This window comes from Uloborus diversus, chromosome 3 (assembly GCF_026930045.1).
Source record: "Uloborus diversus isolate 005 chromosome 3, Udiv.v.3.1, whole genome shotgun sequence".
In the NCBI taxonomy this organism is placed as follows: domain Eukaryota; kingdom Metazoa; phylum Arthropoda; class Arachnida; order Araneae; family Uloboridae; genus Uloborus; species Uloborus diversus.
In genome coordinates, this window is record NC_072733.1 from 9,516,322 (window position 1) to 9,534,348 (window position 18,027).

Here is an 18,027-nt window from a genome sequence, read left to right on the forward strand (position 1 = left end):
TTTAGGTGTTTTGTTGGATGCCAGTGCACGTTGATAAAAACACCACGATGTTGTTCCTTCAGGACATTTCTTGTGCTGCGGTTTTTCATCAGTTGACATGCAATGATAAAGGGTGGCAAGTACAGAAGTTTTCATTCTCTGTAAATCAGGCGCATTTTCTTTCAGGGCTTTTCTGTAATAGTTTTGCAGTTTCACGACAACAGCTTGAGTGAGGTTTCCTTTCTTGTTACCCCCAAGAGTCACTTTTTTCACCCGCCATTCCTTAACTTTGTTGCGTAAAGCTGTACCCAACCTTTTTGCAACGTGGTTAATGCATTCTTCTTTTTCAATGGCAACATCTTCTCCATAAATATTCTTTTCGGTCAAACTTTGGAAAGTTTTTGAATCTCCATCACTTATTATTGTCGTATAACGCATTTTATTCTTTTCAATAGAACGTTTCCAAAGTTTTAATGCTGCGTGAATCTTAATACTTCTTGAGGAACCACTAAAATTTCTCTGGCAAACAGATTCATATCCTTCTTCCCAAAAGTTGAGTTCTGCAGAATCCTCTCCAAGATCACGAGCGGCATTTGAGCACTCTGCACAATATTTGGACATAATTTCATAGTCTACAACTAAATTCGTATTTGAGTCAATTACTAGACCAATGCCATATAGTGAAGTATGTCCCCGCTTCATCCACGTACCGTCGTAAGAGACTGTAATGTCAAAAACATCATTCAACGCAGAGTTGGCATCCAAATACGACTTGCGATTTTCATTGCGAGAAACTGCAAGCACATTTTCTTTGAATGTTTCATTCCGATCTCGCAATGTGTCCAGACACTTTGAAAACGTTTTCCGGTCCATAGTTGGCATCTCCATAGTTAACGAAAAGTTCTCCATGGCAGCATATCCTCTACCTGTGCTCAAGAAAGCACCCAAAAGTTTTTCATTCATATCAAATCTTCTGGGAAAAGGTTCACGGTGACTTGAAAATGTGGATCCAAAATCCTTCCCACAAGACTTGCAAAACACATTCAATTTTCTTGAATAACCGTAAGATTCACCGAAACTAACATTTAGCGAGTGTACACCATATTCATCACGAGGTAAATTTCTAAGGAGAGGCGAAAAAGATTTCTCACTCATTAAAACACATCCAACTGCATCACAGGACAGATTCACTAGAACTTCGGAATGTTCTGAAGGAGAGCTTGATGTTGAAGGTATTTCGGAAACGGTTTCAGTTTCCACTGGATCAACTGCGTTTAGTTGGACGCCCCTTAGGCTTTCGATAGCGAGAACTTATTGAATGCATTGTCAATTCACTGCTTCACTCAACGTATAGAAAAAATAGTAACTAAAAAATTACTATGTAACACTAATCAAAAATCAGCAAATAATAATATATAATAATTACACTAATACTAACTTACAGATAACAGTAATAACCTATACTAAACTAATAGAAACGTAAAAATAAATAATACCTAATATTAACCTAATAATAAACAATAACTAATGAATAAGTTCTAAAGAATTAGTAGAATATAAAAACTAATAGTAGATTAGTTCTAAAAAGAACTGTTTTTGTTGAGCAGTTAGCAGACGAATTATAAACAATGCACAGAAACAGTTTCAAGCGAATTGTAAACAGAACAATAAGTCACAGTTACAGTTAAACCTAATGCTGCCAAACTGAAGCATGTAAATGATATTTGCTGAGTAAAAAATTAATTTTTAGTAATTATAAATCCAACAAAACCCTGCTGAAAAAATTTGACAGCTGTCAAAAAGGGGGCGTGGTCATTTTTTTACAAACTTTTTGAGCTAATAACTCTAGAAATAATCAGCGAAATCAAAAAAAAAAAAAAATTCTCAGTTATGGAGGACAGTGTCAATTATTTTTGAACAAAAAATTTAAACATCGAAGAGTCTGCCGATTTTTGCGAATTTGAAGGTGTACCCTCCCCTTAAAAAACGAGGTGCATCATGTCCGGATAATTGGACAGTTCGGGCAATTAGAGTTCGGATAACTGGAACCCTACTTTCATATAACCCTAATTAAATGTATCTTTAAATTCAAAAACCAGTAATTATGTTATGAAGGGGGAAAATTCACGTCAGAGAATTTACAATTTAAAAATATCGATTTTTTTAAACACTTTTTGTGAAGTTATTTCTGAAATTAGACGTTTAATGGGGCTTTAAACGGTAAAAAATATAATTAACATCAATGCAGTGATACAACCAATGATTAAAAAAATTCTAATAAAATATATATTTTTTTAAATCACCATTTTTGGTTTTTGACCAAAAACGGCCGCCAGGGGGGGATTTTGGAATGTCTCTCCTTCCTAAAATATTTGTTTATACAATGTCTACAAACATGACAAGTTTCAAAATTTTATCACAAAAAGCAGTTTCTTCCCCCGTAGCCCCCTGACTACAATACAAACGCCTAACCCCCTCCCCTTTTTTTTTTTTTCAAATATTTTAGCCACAAACATACCTGCTTTTCAAATGATCCTTTTCGTAAACGAAATAGAAATGATAAACGAATTTTAGAACTTTACTGAGCAGTGCCATTCATTTTTGTTTCGTATTTTAGCACATACATCATGCCAATAATGAGATTTTGGACGTTAAATGGCCGTTTGCGTAAAAATATCTGCCAATACACTAGCACATTGTCAAACGTAATGTTCAATTTAAGCAATTATTTTGAAGGCTTCATGAAAATGAAGTTCAAGAGAACTCATTAATCAACCTTCGTTAACGGAGTTCGTGAAAATAGAAAGACAAAATTCCTGGCGTTGTATTTATGAGTTCAACTCCTCAATTTCCAAACGTGGTTACTTTTTATTCACCGAATTGAAAATTATACTTATTTAAATAAAATTTCAGCTTTGTTTTTTTAATAAAATCGTTAACCTACACTCATAACCAAACGCAAAATAAATAAATAAATAAACAATGAAAATAAAGCCATTAATGTAAATGAAAGTAAGCATTCCTTTTTTAAAATATGCTAATGCTGTTTATTAACAATATATATTTCTCATTTTCCATAATCACGTATTATAAAGCTTAATTTAAAACTTAACTGGGATTGAGAAAATAAAATCATCGTTTAATCGACATTAATTTATTATTAAAGGTGTTTTCAAAAAACTAACAGAAACGAGTGCATTTAAATCATACATTTTGGAAACAAAACAATTTCCAAAATTTATTTATCCTAAAAAACATTAAAGAAAAGTTGGAGCATACATAGAAAATTGAAATCGAAATTCTTATTTAATTATCTATAATTATAATGTTTGCTTTTCTTTTGGAGTCATTAAAGGATATTATAGGTCACTTTTTAAAGATTACAACACTATAAAAAAATAACTACGAAATTAATTTTAAACTACATTAATTAATAGGCAGGGTGATTACAACTACACAGATCAAGTTATTCACGTTTGGACAATTTATACGGGCATTGCCCCGTATCAAGAATATATGTAGTAAAATAGTGAATATTAAATATATATACAATTAGGACAAGACTGTTATTTTTTGCCATTTGTATTTCCAAACACAAAAGTGTAGTCCTACTAAAAAAACTGATTCCAATAAATTTATAAATTTATGGGGCTTTTCTTATAATTACTATACAATATGCCCTCTTTAAAGGTTAAAGTAAGTAAATTTCTGAGACGCTGCTAAAATAACATTTTTCTGGATAGGTTATAGTTTGTACACAATTTACAGCTACTACGCTTTTTACACTTAAGTCCTTTGTAAGATGTAGATTACAATTGAGACATGAGAAGCAAAGGAATGTAAATGGCAAAATCAAAAATTTGGAGGTAACCAGTATACATGGTAGGTGAACCTCTCCTCTGTCTTGGGGCAGGAGACGGTACAAGTAACCGTGGTAGTTGCTGCTATAGAGCATGATTTAGAAAAAAATCCCAAGAAAGCCTACCTAGGATGTTATCTTTAAACGCGTTTTACTCAAAACTTGAAAATGTCCACTTAATCCCTTTGCTTTTCACTGTCTCGGAAGCTCAAATTAGCGAAAGAACTCATTTTAAAAAATCAAATAAATACAAAACACGCTTGTTTATCCATAATACTTTTTCAAATATAGGTTAAAGCGCGGTGCGAAATTCGATGACATGAGGACATCCTCAGGAGTATCACACAAGGTAGTTCCAGGGATTAACTTTAGTCCTTTCAGGACGTACCAAGGATTTTCTTTTCTGGCATCCTGCGGTCTTTGCCTTCGGATGTCCTGCGTATGAGAAAAATCAGTCATTCGTAGGACTTTCTTGTCAAACTTCGGAAAATTCTTATTTTTAGCATTTTGAGTGAAAGTAAATGTTATATGCTGCGTTTTAAAAAAGGTATTATTGATCTCAGGAAATTTGTTGACTTCTAATATACTTTATTTAAAGGGGAAAAGTAAGTACTTTTACATTTACATATTAGTTTTAATTTTAGTTCTTTGTTGTCAAAAAAATGAAGTCATATAAGTATTTCACTTCTCAAAACATATTAATCGAAAGAAAAAATGAACATTTTTTACAGTTAAAAATGTGGAAATGTAAAAATGCAAATTTTTATGTGGAAATGTAATAAAACGGACATAACATTTTTAAATCGGTTTATAATACTCAAAAACCCTGCATTTTGGCGATAGTAAAACAAAATATTGCCAAAAACGTTATTTTCTTCTCTAAAATTTAAAACATCAAAATTTGAACTGGATTTTGTTATAAATTTTATTACATTAAACTTGATATTATTATACAATAATATTCCTCTAAATGCATTTTTTTTTTCAAGTAATGGTTGTTTATGACGGTTTTTCTTTTTATTTTTGGTAATTAATTTTTTAAAAAGTAAAATATAATTTTATTCGCGCTTTTTTACCTTTATACATCACAAATTCAAATTGTAGTTGGAAATTATTATAAAAACGAACAGAACCCCCAAATTTCGCTGACTTTTTTTTTTCCTTCAAAGTGTTATATTTCAGGGTTTTAAAAAGAGTTTTCTGTTTTAAGCATAAACATTTGAATTTACCATTTTTAAATGAATCACCGAATTCTTTTTCATTTTTTACGAAAAAAAAAAAAAAGCAATTTTTTCAAGGTTAAAAAAAAAAAAAAAAATCCAACTTGGTTTCTTCTAAAATTCTTCAATCAAATGCATTTTATATCTCTTTGAGAACGAAATGTAAAAATTTAATTTGCCTTTAATATTCTAATTATCATAATTGCAAACAGAACGGATGAACCCTCAACTTTCTTTAACGAAATTTTAAACAATGGACAGACAGACTTCAGGGCAAAAATGTCAGGCTTGTGTCATACTTTTAAACCAAATTATACATTTGAATTGTACTATCATTATTTTTAAATCTATCACTGATGTGAAATTTTTTTTTATTGTTTTGAACATATTTCCTGATTATTTCCAAAAAAAAAAAAAAAAAAAATTTGGATTTTCATTTTTTTTCCCGCAAGATAAAATAATTTAGAAAAAAAAAAAACCTACGAACCCTACGACTTTCATTTTTCTTTCAAATTTTTCAATTCCATATGTGAGATTTTGTAATTCACTTAAAAAAATCGCTCACACCTACTCGGGGATTGAACCTGCACCCACAGGGTTACTGGGCTGAAAGTTACAGTGTACGCCAGTCTTGCTCGACAATTCGTAGTAACTTAAAATAGTAAATGGCGTTTAACATAGAAGGTTTTTGAAAGTTCTTTTGGGAATTTCGTTCTAATTCTGATCGTAAGAATAAAATTTATGACGTACAATGTTTTAAATCACGCACACTTTCAGTATTTCTTTTTTAAGTTAGCGCGAAAGATGGCGTTTGCTCATCGGTGAATTTCGCTGTTCAACACTCATATCTGATGCGCTTAATTCCATTCAATGGGGATCTGAAATTGCTTCTGAGCTTTACTTTAAATTAATATTGTTTTGCTGATATATAGCTTTAGTTGGTTTTTCAATTATGTACAATGATCAAAGTTTCAATATTGTAGTTTTGTAGGCTTAAGTTAGTTGGAATTTGAAATAAAAGTTGATAAAGATCCCAAATTTAATCCAATATCGACTATCCGACCACAAGACCTACAAAAACGAAGCAATAAGCGATTAATTGTGCGTTCGATCAGCAAATTGTATTTTTTTCATCGTTTTGACACTTATTACACTTTTTTCTGGCTTCTGTTATTCTGTACTTCGCACGTGCGAACTTCAATGGCGGTCAGGAAACCCCGAGAAGAAAGCTGGAAAAGGTAGAGATTTTTAAAAATACAAGTAGTGTGATAAATTATTCCCAACAGATTTTAAATTTGCCCTTAGGGAGAAAAGGGACTTGAATTCTTACTGGGAAATCTGAAAATTCAGGTACAATATTATTTTTTGTTCAAGATTTTTTGCCGTGAAAAACACATTTATAATTTATGTTGGGGGGGGGGAGGGGGGGATTAATCGATAAAACTGAAAATTTAAAGAGAATGACCAGATTTGAAAACAACGGTTACTTAGGGACTTGAAAGTAAGAAAAATGGGACTATTGGGCTTAATTGGCGTGAAAACAAGCATGTGTAATATAATCAGACATTTTTAAAATTATCTCTTACTAAAATCATTTTTATTGAATAAATTTTGAACTTATAATTACTCAAGTTATTAAGAACACCCCGGAGATAACGAGCAAGTTGACTCGGAGCTTTGGCTCTGTTTTTTTTCAAATCATAAGCTAATTCATTAAGAAAAATAGGCGAGATACAAATGCGCTGCATTATACTAATTTCATACAATTTTAAATACATATTTTCTTTTTGAAGGTGCAGTGCCCAGAACAGTCATCAGGCATCTTGAATGCAAATTATGTTTTTCGCAATCACCAGTGTGTGTGTATATGAATGCGCGTGTGTGTTTGGTAGGCGCATGTGTGTTAGTGCGTGTGTGTATGTATGCATGTGTGTGCGTGTTGTGAATGCAGTGCTGTGTGTGTACGCGCGTGTGTGTAGGTGTTCGTGTGTGTGTGTGTGTGTATGTAGGCATATGTGTTTGTGAGCAGGCCATGAGTGTGTATGTGTATGTGTGTGCGTAGGAGTGTGTGTTTGTGTCTGTGCGCAGGCATGAGTGTGTGTAGGTGTGTGTGTGCTCAAATAAAAAAAAAGCGCTTCTAATTATAAAGTCGGTAGCATTTTAAAATTAGGGGACTTTTAATATGCCTTAGTACTGAGACTATTTTTGAGAATATGAGTTCAAAAACCTCTATACAGGTTGTCCCCAAAATTCGAGAACATGTGGTCGATTAGCAATACAAATCCATAGCCAATAATGGTGCCCCTCCCCCCTTCGAGTAAAGGCACACCCTCTAAAATCACGAAGACCCCCTTAAAAAAGAAAAAAAATACCCCTCAAACCCTCCCCCCCCCATTTTAAGGGCGAAGTCTGCGCCATGACCCCCTCCCTTCCCCCTAGGTGGGCACACCTGCCACAAGACTGGGTTATATAAGCATAGCTAAGCTATGAGAACTCTTTGGATCTATAATTACTTACTATTTTTAATAACATGTCGAAAGAAAAAAAAAGGGGGGGGGAGAGAATGAAAACATATTTGTTGAAGAAATTCCTTTTGTGTCAAATTTTTGTGTCCAAAAATTAGTACATAAGCAATCCTTGCTCATATCATATGTATACAGTGAAACTCCGATTTTACGTTCTCTGGATCCACGTTTTCCCCGCATTAAAATCGGGTCCCATTATCGGGCCATGTATTTCCCGTATTTTGCGTTTTTTTAACCCCAGTCTCTTAAGAAACGTAAAATTCGGGTTTCACTGTGTTATTATAAACTGTATGACATATTTCAAAACTGTTATAAAGATTACTAAATATTGTTCTTAAGTCATTTTAGAATTAAGTCAAAAACCAACAGGGGTGCCCAACCCCCTAAGGGCAAAGGTGCACCTCCCTCTATATCGTGGAAACCCCCTCCGAAAGCAGAGGCCCCCAAAAAGAGAAAAATACCCCCCAAAACACCCCTTCCCTAAAAATTTGAATGGTGCAGTCTGCGCTTTACCTCCCCTAGGTGTGCATCCCTGAAAACTAATAAAAAATTGTAACTGCAAAGGTATAAGAAATGATCGCTTATTTTTATTACGAATCATTTTAAAAAAACGAAAATGTTTAAGAAAAATTATGTAGTTTGACTTTACAACAGTAAAAAAGTATTGAAATCAAAATCGTTAAAGGGAAAAAAAATGTTTTTACATTTCGTGAAAATTACCAGAAATTGTCCCAATTAAGTCACCAAAAATATTTATAAGAATCCCCATATCGTTCCTGGATTTTAGGACACATCTGAAAACTGGCGTTCAGAAATACGATCACCTTAACTAAAAAGGGTAAAATGAATCGAATTTTATTTATATTTGAAAAATGAAGCATTCGAATGAATCCAGAAAAGAAAGTAACACGAGACAATTGAAAAAAATAACTGGAGGCATTTCACCATCATCTTTTTCCCCCTCTCTGATTGTCTGCAGTTAACTGCCACCGTGATGCTTTGTTTACGCTCGAGAGTGAAATCAGTTTTTGCTGCACGTGGCCGTGTCGCTCAGATATAGGTAAGTTTAATTACTTTAATTGTATTAATTAATATTGCTGATGTTTAACTTTTACTAAAAGTAAGAAAATTAGTTAAAATTTCATAATTTTCGCATTATCACTTCACTATGTTGCACAATGATTTAAAAAAAAAAAAAAAAAAAACTGAAGTCTCTCATAACACATGCGCTATTGAATTTCATTTCAACTTGATTTTTCTGTGTACACTAAAAGATTGTTTTATTTATTATGTCTTGGATGGTATGAAAAGAATCAAAAGAGATTTTACTTCTGAGGGAAAGTTATTAATTGGTTTAATACTTTTACCACAATCAGAAATTACTGTTCCGCTATATTCGCTCGTAATCTTTTTAACTAGAGTATTACAATTAAGTACAATAATGTGCATGTCATGTGATATGCAAATTGTTAACGTATCAAAATATTTGTATCAGGCATTGTATTTCTATCATATTAGGAATATTTAATTAAATGCAATAGCGGGGGGGGGGAGGTCTTACAAATTCCTATGTGTGAGCAATTATTTTTTACTCAAGTTTATTTTTAGAGTTATGTTTGAATTTCCTTGAATGTTACGTAGTATTTATTACGTTTAAATTTTCTCAGATTATGTAAGTATTATATCTTTTTATTATGTAAAACAAATCTATCGGTTAAGATACATGTTTATCTACTATATGGTTTCTTTCTGAATATTATGATCTGCATTAAACTTGTTTTTTATTAATATTTCAAGGTTCTGTCATTATTTTCAACTTCAAATACATTTTGTGTTGCATCATTAGGGGCTAATTGCTTACTGCCTGTAAACTGTAATTAAAAATTTTCCAAGTTATACTTGTTTTTTTTCTGTTTATATTATTTTTTTTTTAATTTGTAACTTGAAAGAATATTTAGACTTTCTTTAATTTATCTTTTGTTAAAATCATTTTTGCTTAAAAAAATTTGAATAACTCAAGTTATGAAGAACACCTGGTGTTAAGGAACTAACTGGCTCTTAATGTAACCAGGTTAAACTATTTTAAACTATTTTTTAGTCTTAGTATCAATATCAAAATTAATTATTTTGCCTTGTGAAATATCTAATAGTTTTTATTATTATTATTTTTTTTTTTTGATCATAAATTAATTGATTTCAATTTGTTTTTTCTATGTGTTGAATGGCTCAAGAGACTGATCATGCTGCATGGCATAAGATGCCCTAAAAGACGTTGAACACCAAAGACAACGTCTATCAGGCAAGTTTAAAATTTTATATATTTATCAATGCCTTAATTTGATATTATTTCAGTATTAACTTTTTCCAATTTTTTTTAAGGTATTTTTATGTACCTTTTTTTTAAGGCCGTTGTTAGTTGTATTTTTCCCATACAAGCAGAACCTAACAATTACGATAAACCAGTGGTGCCCAACCGTTTCGTACCCAAAGGCTGCACCTCCTTTTAAAATGCTTTTCATTCTCTCATAAAAACACATATGAAAATTTTGAGTATTTAAAATTTTTCCTATTAACATTAAAAAATAATATAGGAAATTATACGGAAATTAAAAAACTCATAGTTGGAGATGCTCTATGCTGCACTGTTTTTCAGGAATCAATTTCTGAATATTGAACTCCAAACTTTATATTGTCATGAATTTGCTTTTCGCATTGTTGCTTTTAAACTAAACAACAGGCCACATGTATCAACTTCTCTGGCCGTAAGCTGGGTACCACTGCTATAAACTAAAGAAATAGTCATACCTTACTGCTTCAAGTTCTAGGCTTCACTCTATCGCGGTTTTTAAAAAAATATGTTCATTATTTTTTCTTATGGACTCGTGTTGATTCTTCTGAGGGGCTACAATTAAGTTTTAGTGGGGTGATAAAAACGGCTGAAGAGAGTGTCAAGCACCATGATGTCATGAATGTCTATTGACTCTTCACTGTTAAAATACTTATTGAGCTGTGCATATCATGAACGCCCATATGAAAAATTTTGAGAGGGGCAATATTTCCCCCATGGTTTAGCAAGATATTTTTCCCATGAAAATTGATTTCAGATTAGTTATTAAAATTTGACATTTTTCATAGCTTATTCATTAATGGCTGGATCAGAATTCATTTGTATATTTTTTCAAAGGAAAAAGTACCAAAAACAGAAGGAAGCTCTAATTTCGAAGGGGGTAAGTGGGGGCTTGAGCCCCCACCTGCCCCTCCTATATGGGCTCCCATGGTGCAATCACTGACAGTCAAAACTAAGCAGAAAAAGCTAAGAAAAATATAAAACTACACAAAATGGAAAGGCCCGGCCGAGGTTTTAAAAATATATTACACTTCTCGACAGTGAAAATGGAACAGCAAGAAGGAATGTTCAGAAATTTATGTAAATTTCAGGTCAGACGTATATCACTGAGTTATGTAAATAACGTGAAATGCGCAGCTCTCTGACGCACGTGAAGTAAGATATAAGTGAAGGAACTTGCAGAATGGGCAATATTAGTGTCGTTATTACTGACTGAAGTATTATCGAAGAAATTTTGTTTTTGTCTTGGAGGAAACATGTAACACGAGGGAATGCCAGGCCGCCATCAACGAAGGCACTTCAAGGAGATAGACGATTTTGCGAGGGGTATGGTGATCGGACTGAGAAGGGGATATTGGTCCGAACGTCAAATCGCAGCTGATACCCACATGGATGCAAGCACAGTGCATCGGCTGTGCCGAAGATGATTGAAACAACGAAATGTGGCAAGATTGAGGGATGCAGGGGCAGCCAGAGTGACATCAGAACGCCTGGATCGATGCATCCACCGACAAGCTGTAGCAGACCCACAAGTTACTTGTTCCTCGATACTGCAGCAGGTACATCATACCCTGAATGCTCCCGTGCCAACCAGAACCATTTCCTGTCGTTTGGTCGTACGTGGTCTGCAATCACGGCGTCCGCTAAAAAGACTGCCATTGACCCCACAACATAGACAGCAACGTTTAGTATGGTGCCGGACGAGAGCGACGTGGATGACAGAATGGCAAAATGTCATATTCTCAGATGAATTCCGCTTCTGTTTATACAGCAGTGATAGTCTCTGCATGCGTGTGTGGCGTCGACGTGGAGACATCTAATCCGGCAGTAACTGGAACGTCCCACCGCACAACAACGTGACATAATGGTTTGGGGCGAAATTGTACAATTCCATATCACCTCTAGTTTGTATTCAGGGCACTATGACGGCCCAACGATACTTGGATAATGTGCTACGGCTAGTGGCAATCCCTTACTTTTAACGGCTACCTACTGTAATTTTTTAGCAGGATAACGCCTGACCACACAGTGCTCGCATCTGCCAACCTGCTCTCTGAAACACACAAATACTTCTCTAGCCACCATACTCTCCTGACCTGTCACCAATCGAACGTGTGGGATGTGATTGAACGCTGTTTGCAGACTCTGTCCCTTCCTCGTTCAGAAGACGAACTTTGGCAAATGGTTGAAAGGGAAGTGAGAGCCATCTCTCTGGACACCCTTATTGACTCTATGCGTAGATGTGTTTCTTCGTGTATCGCTGTCTTCGGTGGTCCTACATCCTATTGAGCCGACGCTGTTCTCGCTCTGTATTCTGCCTATCATTTTGAAATTAAGAACATTTATTATTCCTTGCTGTCTCTGTCTTTTTCCCAAATTACATCACTTTCTCACCACTCCTTCTTGGTGTTGCATTTTCAATGTCGAGCAGTGTATTTTTTTCACAAGCAAAAGGTCTTACTATTCAACTTTTTACACTACACATGATAAAAAAAAAACATAAGAAATGAAAAAAAAATGTTTTTGAGAAGTTCATTTTTACATGTTTGGGGGGGAACTTCAGGGACCTGGCAGAGGTCTCAATGTATTTAATTAGCCAAAAAAAATTTTAACAAACATTATATGTCAATACACAACTTTTCCCACCACAAACAATTTTTAAAATGCATAAGAATTTTTTTTTTAATTTCAAAAAAAAAAAAACAATAATTTTTGCATATTTGGAACTTTTAAGGGATTAATTATATTTTGATTTACAAAAAAAAATACACCTGTATTTGATGCTAGTACACAACTTTTCCCACCACAGGCGTTTTTGATTTTGAAAAAAGTTAAAATCGACCCAGCCTAGTATAAAGGTTTCTTTTTCCTTTTAGTATGGAACACTTATGTGAAAAAATAAGGTGAAGTTTCTTGATGGTAACATCATGCTATTTCTGAAATACGTTTACACTAAAAAAATAAAATAATAGAATCCTTTAAAAAATACTAAGCACTTTTCATAATGTACTCAAAAGGGCAAAATAACTTTTCTGGGCCAGAAAGGACAATTTAAGTATTCCTGTAGTTTTCAAGTATTCCAAGAAAAACACTTTAAAGAAAAGTGCGGCTCATGTCATACAGAGAATGTCTTATCATTATCTAACTTTCAATCATAAATTTAAATGTTGAAACATGCATATTTTTCTTAATAGGAAAGATTGGTTTGAAATGACTTGAGCCGCACTTTTCTTCGTTTGTTGTTTTATTTTCTTGGAATAATTGCAAAATACAAGAATACTAAAATTGCCCTTTCTGACCAAGAAAAGTGATTTTGTCTTTTTGAGTGCATTATGAAAAGTGTTTAGTATTTTTTAAAAAATTCTATTATTTCTGAATACAATATTTTTATGTTTATCTCTTTTTACTTTCAAGTTAGGTAACTTTTGAAATCAACAATAATTTCCGGCATGTCATAATGATTTATAAAAAATGCTATTATCATAGTAACTTTTTACTACAGTGAAGCACTGTTCATACGTTTCTCTTTTATATATTTTTCAAATTGGCCCCTGCAAAGTCGAATACACATTAGCCTATACCTGTTATATGTTTTTTACATTTGTACACTTTTTTCATACAGTCCCTTCAAAAAAGTATAAACAGTGCTTCACTGTAGTTACATGCTGATTATAAGAAATCAAGGACAATTTCTACTAAATAAAATTTAATTTTGATATGGAGTATTTAATAAATATACTTTTTGAAATTTAGCAATTATTTTCCCCTTATTTGAATCGCAATATATATATAAATTGAAGTTTTTTTTTTCAGTTATTGTGTTTGAATTTTCCTTAGAAAACATAGAAAAAACTGATAATTATTTTAATTAAAACAATAGTAATAACTTTTAAAATATTGCATGTAGGTATACAGTAAATTAACATAATTTACTATTTTTTTATAAAATACACATCCAAACCTCTTTTACAAAAAATTAAAAGGAACCATGGAATGGTGATTATTTTCGGTTAAACAGATTTCATCTACTCTCAATAAATTGCAAAAAAAGTGAATTACTCTTGCAAGACCAACCATGTATTTCATGTGACGCAATGTTTTGCATTTAGGTTCTACGATTCATTTGCTTGATAACTACCAATATTAAAACAAATTATTGAATTTTCTCTGCTGTCCAAATTTGAGTAGAATTTTGTGTCATAAAAATATAGATTGTATCTTAATCTACTTTTGTAGATTCTAGAATTTTTAATCTTAACCCTTTTTTGTTTATTTCCTTGCATTTGTAACCTTTGAACCATATTCCCAGTTACTGTATTATTTTCTATTTCATATGAATTTCCTGTATAACAATACTTATTACGGAAAAGCTGTTATTTCAGTGTTTTTTTTTCTTTATCAATATTTAAATTTGAAATTTGGTGCTATTATCTTAATCTAAAAACCAGTCGCATAATATAGACAAACGTGTGAACGGCGTTCGCAGAAAATGTTTGGCTCTGCAGAAATTTTTTTAAATTGCTAGCATATATATATATATATATATATATATATATATATATATATATATATATATATATATATATATATATATATATATATATATATATATATATATATATATATATATATATATATGATACACAGCAACGCGTGACCCAGCCACGCGTTGCTGTGGCAAAGAAGTTGGATTAAAATAAACTTGAACTCATTATTTTGATAGAATCAAATAAATATTTTTAATAGAGCTTAAAATAGTATAGCCGATTTTAAAACATATGAGATTGATAATTCAATTTAAAAACGATTCCTAAATGTTCCTGGAAAATTATGGGCAGCTGATGTGGCCAATTTCTGCCAGTATCATGTCAAGCCAAAACCCGGAAAGTTTTCCGATAAAAGTTAATAACCTTCCTGAAATCATCTCGGAAGCCTCTTGAAAAATTCGAAGATCTTCCCGTTTGAAGTTAGTCGTGTTTCTGGAACTTTAATGTAAACTTAGGAAGGGATACAAAAAAAAAGCTTAGCACCTTTCTGATTTATTAAGGAACTTCTATAAGCAGTAATGCAAACATAGCCAAAGCTTAGCCAGAACTGCAAGCAATTATCGAAAATTTTTACTCAGTAACGTTTCGGATTTTTTTTTTTTTTTTTTTTACCGTGCAGGCTGAAGAAAGTACTTATTGAATTCAATAAGTACTAACTAAATTTTCTATGGAAAAAGCACTATACTTACGCTTAGTAAATTTTGTAAGTATAACTTCCGCAAAAAAAAAAAAAAAAATGAAAGTGAGAGTAAATATCGAAACTGATTGTAAAATAACCGAATGTAGAAACTAAACGTAAACCACCATACACTTTTAGATTCTACACTACATTTTATTCACATTAGCTTTCTCTATAGTTTGTAATCAATAACTTCTTTACAAAATACACTAACTAAATTAAAAATGTATAAAAATTAAATTTTTTTCAATGAAGTAGATAACATTGACTTCGAACTATTGTTTCTATTATTTGAAAACTGAAAACTGTCTAAGCACTAAGTTGTGCACAATGTTCTTGATCAACCAGTCTTTTGCTAATACGAAAAGTATGATAAATTTCCACGTGTGAGTAGGCAATATCTCGTTGCCCATAAGAGAAATATTTATGTTTCAAGAACAAACCGAAAGAAGACATTTTTTGTTCTTTAAATCTATTTATGGTCTTTGCAAAAACTAAGCGAATCAAAAATAGAAGTCTTTCAAATGTGTTTGAAAATTATGACGCTAATAATGGATTACGTGGCAACACAAACATTTCTCCTTTAATCTTTTCCGACAAATATTGTTGACTTTATGTAGAAACGTGTACCGTTGCGTAATTTAGGTGGGTTTAAATCGCGAAAAAGAATAAATTGTTGAGCCAATTTTCAACCGGAAATCGTGTAGACGCATTCCTGGTGTATCCAGGGAATTTAAAAATTCATTTGGAGTGTTTACTGCTTTGTTTTCATCGACAACTTGTTCAGCATCAATGGAGAGCTTTTTTTTAAAGCCGTCAGTAATGGCTCATTATTCGCAATAATTGTAGCTAAGACAGAGTCATTGCTCTGTTGTTATACGTTGCAAATCAGTGTTAATTAAGTCGGTGGCCCAACTATCAAGTGACGGCATATCATAATAACTAAGTGGTAAATTTGAAATTGAAACGCAAAAACCTTCAGTTAAAACTAAAGCTTCATATTCATCTCTGGTGTAAAATCTGGATTTGGACATTTGTGTGTTTGTTAAACTTTATGAAATACGTCTTCAAACGTGAAAGTAATATAGTTTCTCCTTAAAAAATAATGATTGTGTTGGATAGTATGTCGTCAAAATTGTTTTAAACAGTTGACGAATACTGTTTCTCCTTATGTCAAACCTGCATTAGAAAGTGTCAAATCCCAATGACTTTGTGCTACCAATAAATACAACTTGCGACATGCATCAGGATATGTATTTGACAGTCGACAATTGACGATCCACAAATATTCCTGTCTGTTCGGGAATGTTTACCGAAAACAAACCTGCTACAAAACCAGCGCGATTACAGATGCAATTATGATTTTTAAAAAATTAAATTTATCTGGAAATAGACTCTCAATTAGTTCACTTTTCGTCTCAACGGCAGTGCAGAAATTGTCTGGCTATTTCTTGTACTGTATATTTTGATACAGTTCAATTTCACCGTTTCCAATACTCAGCAATTGCTTAGAAAATACTTATGCGATTAGATTATTTTGCGTTTATACGCGCATGTTCATGGCCAATCGCATTATCTCGTCATTACGCTATAAAAAACGTTTTTTTTAAACATGCGTTGATTTCATCGGAATAACTGGTAATGTCTGCCGGAAGTCCCCAGACAGTATTCAGACAATTTCGCCTAAAAGTTTATCGTTGCCATTCAAATCTTGCATAATCCTATGATGTGCTTCGAATGAATGCTTTTACTCATGAGACATAGTACACTCATCCCAAATTATAATTTCACTCTCTTGCAACACTACAGCCATACCACGTCTTTTTTTTCTTTATTGTACACATTGTGTTTTGTTTGTTATGAATATTTAATAGGCAACTTTAAAGCTGAATGTGCTGTTCGTGTACCATCTGAAAAAAGTAGCAGCAATGCCTGACGATGCAATTGTCACTGCAATTTTCTGTTGCGAATGTATCTTTGCAAGAATTAATGATATTAAAAATTTCCTGGGGAACAAAATAAAGAAAAAAATTGTTTTCCGCTTAAATTCATTAACTTTCCTGAAATAAACCTGGAAAACTTTTGAAGAATTCAGTAGTCTTCTTGGTTAAAAAGGCAGTTATGATTCTGGCACCTGCAGAGAAGCCTAACGCAGGATTAATATAATAGCCTGGAACCTTCCTGCTTTTCTAAGAAAGCTCTCAAAGCATTAATACACGCATTGCCAACGCGAAGACAGACTCTAAAGCAAGTAGCTCGAATGTAGTTCCGCTGCAACTCTTGCAAAGCTTCGTGATCCAGATAACTTTTCGCACTCATTGGGTGTTGAGTCAATCTAGACAAACCGCAATCACTCCGAAACCGATACACCTATTAAATACGTTTAGTTAATCTTGATACTGGTGGAGAAAAATAATTTTCACAACGGTGTGAAATCTTCAATTTGTAGCAATTCAAGGAAACGTTTTGAAAAATATAGTTGATTTTCTCAGGAAGTAAATAATAACCTGTAATATCCCGAAACGTTATATGGAAATTCTAAGCAACATCTCTGAGCTTTTTTTATCATGGTGTTTTTAGCAGTAAGTCATACGACGTTAGAGTTATATCGATTAATTAACTTACACCGCCATCTATTAAGAATTTTTAGAACTAAACAATTAATTCACACTATTATTGCATAATTAATATGAAATTTGCAGTAAAAAATTATAAAAACTATCCTATCTTTTAAGTTGGACCAAATGACACATTGATATGAAATTTGAGAAAAATCGGTTGAGTAGTTTCGGAGTTTACCCCGAACAAACATCGTGACACGAGATTTATATATATATAGATATATATATATATATATATATGTGTGTGTGT